Genomic DNA, 6,000 nt, shown 5'->3' on the forward strand with positions numbered 1-6,000 from the left:
CAAGAGTAGCCAAAATCCGTCTAGAAAAGAATAGAGAAGGGTGCCCTCTTCTTCAGAAGGCTCTGCAACAAGAGACAAGACCCTGCCATTGACTCTGCTAGTGAGATGTGTTTGCTAGTGACCCTCCCAAAATCTACAAATTTTTTGACTAAAAAATCCTACACAATTTTTGCGAACTATAAAAGCCAAAAAAGATTTTTGATTAGAAAAATCGGAAAAAACTAGAGATGATTTTTGAGTTGAATAATCAATCAAAACAAGAAAAAAGAATCCGAAATATAGGTAAGAGAATGCAAAACATATTTTTTGTGGAAGTAAAACCCAATAGATAATTTTTGAGGAAAAAATTATTTAAACCCAACAGATAATTTTTGAGGATTTGTTTTTTTATTGAAAACCAACATTTAATTTTTAAGGAATCAATTATAATTTTTTGATTGACAACAGTAGGATATTATTATTGAAAGAGAATCGGGTTTGCAACTGGCCCCAACCAGCGATAGTTACAAAGGAGAACTCCCTGTCAATGTAATCGAGACAGTCAATAAAGGACTTATTAACAAGTGCAAGAATTATGATTTTTTGGATGTTCTATACTATACATGTAGAACTTGAAATGCTAGTTATGAAATGATGTTTCAATATGACATACCAAATTGAGATACTTGAACATAGCAAAATCGTAACGCTAACCAAAACCATTGAACATTTAACGTAGTACATATCTAATAATAACATTCAAAAATCAAAAATCAATTAGAGATTCAAGTACTCGTCTTGACGATGACATGGTTGTGGAATGGTGGAGGTGGGGGTACTCAGTGCGGGGACGTCTCGAGGCCAGGTACTTCGAGGTTTTGGGGGGGTGTGAGTCCTTGGGTTTCAGTGTGAAAACCCCTAAACCTCCCTATCAATCTTGTCTCCATGAAGTATTTCACATTTTAGACCACCTCAGCCTCAATTTCTTTATCCAAGATCACTGTTATTATCTTTGAAAGTGGTTCAAATATTTTTGTATCCAATACCTGGTCCATTTTTGTCAACTCCATCTTGATGCTGGATTCAGGACCCTCAACACCCATCTTTCTGAGGACTTGGCCAGCATTTTCAAATCTATCATTTTTGCCCATCTTTGGAACAAAAGGAGCCTTCATACCTCCTGGCAATCCTTGGGACCTTGTAATACATCCAAGGGCCGGGGCAGCTTCCCCTGCTCAAAGCCTTTAAAATCCTTTTTGTTCAACCAATTTACCAAACTCTTCTCATTGTCTCCATATGGGCACGGTGAAGCCTGGCTTGAACACTGTCCATGCAGGGAACTCTCGTGAAATCCTCGACTGTCGTAATCCTGAATTGAATAGTTAGCAAAAGTTGAGGGGGGGGCACGTTGCTCAAGCACCCTAGCATAGGAAAGTCTGCGCTATCGCGCCAAGGTCCACCATGTGCTGCAACATGTTGTGTTGCAGGCACAGGCAAAGAGTTGTTAGCCTATGCAAAAACCCTAGGGGCACCTGTAGATAGGAGCACCATCTTTGTGAGGAAAAAGTCATAAAAAACCAATAGATAATTTTTTTAGGAAAAATTGCGAAAACCCATTTGAATTTTTATAAGGGAATGAAATCCTATTAGAAAATTTTTGAAGGCAAAAATTATGAAAACCCATCAAGGAAACCTTCATGTGACAAAACACAAGATTTTGCATGGTAAACAACACATGCAAGAGCACATGCAACAAACATGCAACCCTAAAAAATCAGAAACCTCTACTCAAATTGTGAAGTTACACAGCCAAAACCCTTGACCAAGCTCATGATTTCAGCAAAAATCTTTGAAACCACAAAATTTTCATAAAATACCCAAACGATTTCTATTTTAAAAATCAAATTCCAGATCAGAAGAGGCTCTATTTTTTAAAAAAATAAGTACCGAATTCTATGAAATCCCATCGACCTGCTCTAATACCATGTTATGATAAATCAATGTTCTAATAATGTATCAAATAGATGAGATGAAAGCTCCTTATATAGATTTACAAAGATGATGTTTCCAAAAGAAACAATTGTGAATTAAAGATGAAAATGGAAATTGCTTAACTAAAGACTAACTATGATCACCATTAAAGAAATATTACAATATTCTAATAATATCCCCAAGTTGTTATTTTTGGAACATCTTTTTGGATTTAACTTTGTTCAATCCCCTTTAATATCAGATTTATTATCACTAATCCTTAAAGAAATAATAGGTATCCTAAAACTTCAGTGCTGCATGCATAGTATATTCTAATTATTCTAGGATCGATGCTACCCAAAATTACCATTTAGTATTTATCCAATTGTAAAGTGAGAGTATTACTGTCTGCCCTACATGAGATTGGTTGTCCTCAAGCAATTACAACTATGGAAACCTGTTAAAGTAGATCGATTTTTCATTGCTGTAACTTGTATTAGCACTTGTGGATATTTTATGTGTATTTTCTAGTTACTACATGAATGCATATATATGTGACATAAAGAGGCATGTCTCTTGAAGAGACACGTCTCTTTAATATATTAACTTACATTAAGTATAGTTATAAACTTATAAGTAATATACCCCCAATATATTATAATGGTTATATATATATATATATACACTCACTCTTAACATAAGTTAATTATTCCATATATAATATTTGTCATATATTATTTATATATCTCATATACATAAAATAATTTATCCGACAGAATTATAACATTAACAAAACCTTTATCTACATTCTGCCAAGACAGCATAGCACGGAGTTATATTCATCAATCCCAGGCACTACAACAAGTAAGCTGTCTTCTTTAACAATAATACTCACTAATCAAATCAAGGTTTCTGCATCAACCTTGTCAATTTTTTTTCATTCACCTGCATTACTTTGGTATATCCCAATAAACCCCTTATTTGGACATACACATACTTTCATGGACAAAAAGAAACATGGAGTTGAGTTCAATAAGCTTATGCAGTGATACAAGGACGTTTATGGATTAGTTCATCAACATCACAACATTGTTCAAGTTGTGCAGACATGTTAGCTGGGCAACGTATGTACGTCAAAGAGGAAATACTCCAAAATGTCTTTCCGAATCAACTCGTCAGATTGCAAGTTTCTGGTAGTTTTGAAGGCCTCTACAAGTTTAAAATACTAGCGTCTATTATCATGGACTACATTTTGTGCTCCTTAATTACTGGCAGCACCACTGGCATTATTTGTTATAATCAACATTCGTTGCCCCTCTATCTATTTTCTCAAATAACCATCAATAGAAATTTCTCTCCTTTTGCCTCCTATTGCTACTAACAAAACAGGAAAGACAGTAAATGGTTTCATTTCACAGATTATAGTGACTGGTATTCATATCTATTTTTAGCTTATTTGTGTCACCTTCAGTGTTATTTTTCTTAGCAGTTGAAATCTTCAGTAGTTATGCATTTTTTAATGCTTTCCTCGTGATCATCCTGGACACTTGACTGTGTTTGATTCTCATATAAATCATCATTTGAATGGATTAGTTCATTTTGACATCAGTTGTGGTTTACTTTTATTTTTGACATGTGTCATGGGAGTTAGTTTACTTCATGGAGAATTTGTGACAACTTTGTTGTCTCTTTTGTGACAGTTGATTTTGTGTGACATATGACACTTTGTTGATGATTCAATTTTTTCTGACAGTTCTCATGACAGTGAACTTGTGGAAGTGAAGGACTTGTACCAATGAACCTGTATTTTTTGTTTTGTTTGGCACAATCTATGTTAGTGATTCAGTTTTTTCATGACTGTCAGCATGGTGTTCTTTACATAATAGTGATTCTGTAGGATATATTTGTTCTTTAGGTTGACATGATTTCTGAGATGTATTGGAGGTGGTTTATATATTTGACTATTAATTTTTTGTTGAAAGGACAGGAATGTGTTCATGGTTCACAAGTTGCTGTGAGGATATGACAAGTGATACCCGTTTACAGTGAGTTATGCAGTTGACATTTCAGATTACAAGTTTTCTGAAACAACGAAATCATATGATTTAATTCTGTCTAGGAGGATGTGTTGTCTTCCAGTAAAAGGTACTATATGTGACATCATTTATAGACAAGCATTGGTTTAAGGGGGAGAACTTGTGTGTGACTCTCTTGATGTTATTTATTTTGTACCCCTGGTTTCCAAGGTAATAGTGATTGACAGATTCTAAGATGTTCTTTTGATCAATGAAATCAGTTGTGTATCAGTCCCATGTTCTTCACAATCTCTTTGATTTAAATGAACAACACCTGGTATTGTATTGGCTGATAATGTTGATTATGGAAATGATAGTTTACTTTTATTCTGAGCTCTTGTGATGCAACAACAGTGATATATATTCACATGTTGTATTGTGCCATCAGTATATGTTGATTTGCAGTCTTTTCAAACACTCCTGGTCAATTTTTTATAGTATTCATCTATGGGTAGTCTATTTGATAGTATCAGTTGGTCTCACATTGATTCCTTCCAATGTTGACAGTGATTCCTATAGATTCTGTAATCCTATCTTTCTGATGCACAATTCCATAGTCTGTTCAAGCAAGCCTTCAAAATTAAGTACCAAAAAGATAATGTTTTCCCTTTAAGCATTTGATCAAACAACAACCCACATTCCCTGCCTCTGCTTGCATATGCAGATTGTTGATATCAGGATCCTGGTAATGGTGTGACAATTTTTATAAAAGACGGGTTGCCCGGAGCTGCAATTCTCCTGCATTGGGGACCATTGAAAACTATGTACCTAAATCAAAATTTTAACCCAAAAAGTATTATTCATTGAAGAATTAGGCAAACCAAAAGTGGAGTAGACAGGGAGCATGAACTATTCTTCCACGCTATCCTCTTGATGCCGCTGCAACTTGGCCCCTGATTCTTCATTTTAAATTTGGATACCCTCTAACACGTTCTCCATTTTCTCTACATCTTCCTGCACAATGGCTGTGTTCAAATCTGGGATTGGAGCATGCGGCAAAAGACGAAGTTCATGTTGAAATAACATGAACAGGGCAGAGACTTTAGCATGAATTTTTTTACTAGAGTCTACCCCCAAAATTCCCGTGCCTGTGTAAATCGTTCCTTACAAACCAGAAATCACTTGTTTCAAGATAGAGCTTTATGTTATCATAAACAACAGAATGAACAGGATCATTTAGAAGGAACGCCTTGGGAAATAGTACCCCCCACAGACCCATCACCTTTCCATAGACTAGACTGTTGGACCGCTAGTAAAAGGGAATTATCAGAAATAATCCCTTGTTTAACAATTCTACCCACAGGAACTTGAAGATCGGGCAGGGATTGCAGCAAGTCGAGAATTGTAAAGAAATATTGATATCGTTTGGTGGGGAAATATGATTCTTCTTGCCGACGGCGAGAGGAATTTGGAAGCGGCTATGCAGCCACCAAATTGGTTTGTCTTACAAAGGAGAACGCTTATTTTTTTTTTTAAAAGTTGGAAAAAGTCATGTAGGAAAAAACCAATTTCGTGGCTGGATAGCCACCACCGAGGACTTCCTCTTATGAAGAAATCATTGAGGATGTTATCATTTATTTGCCTAGAAAAACACGAGGATTAGACGCCCAGTATTCCATTTTCCTCCTATGGCAGCACTCACAAACCAAGCAATCCCTGTCTTGAGCTTGGTCACCAACATACGAAGCACAGCTGCTCATCCTTGGAAGCCCTAAATACCCAGAAAATGCTTGAAAATGAAAGAAATTACTACTGGCATAGTTGTTCTGAGTACGTACTCACCAAATTGGGTCCTCCGGGATAAACCACAAAAATTAGATATAAGCAATGTTTTTTTGGCAATGATCAACTTGTTTTAAATTTTTTATTTACTTAATCACAAGTTGATTAGTAAGGATGGTGTATATGAAGTGGTGTCTTTGTGTATTTTCAAAACTTTGCCCTTCACACGTATATTTTCAGATGTTTTTGATGC

At 35.6% G+C, this 6,000-nt stretch overlaps 1 protein-coding gene across 2 annotated transcripts in view; it reads left to right on the forward strand.

The window, feature by feature from the left end:
- LOC149537521 (Tetratricopeptide repeat (TPR)-like superfamily protein) overlaps window positions 1–4,352 on the forward strand; it is a 41,427-nt gene extending 37,075 nt beyond the window's left edge. The window contains exon 2 of one of the 2 annotated variants that reach the window (XM_089798933.1): window positions 3,938–4,352. The gene's annotated coding sequence lies outside the window, so the exon portion shown is untranslated. Of the gene's footprint in view, window positions 1–3,932 lie in introns of both variants that reach the window. The other variant, XM_089798934.1, reaches the window with a different exon arrangement.
- The last annotated feature ends 1,648 nt before the right edge of the window (window positions 4,353–6,000 follow it).

This window comes from Cupressus sempervirens, chromosome 9, assembly GCF_028749045.1.
Source record: "Cupressus sempervirens isolate cs-2001-9-10 chromosome 9, ASM2874904v1, whole genome shotgun sequence".
Taxonomy (NCBI): Eukaryota; Viridiplantae; Streptophyta; class Pinopsida; order Cupressales; family Cupressaceae; genus Cupressus; species Cupressus sempervirens.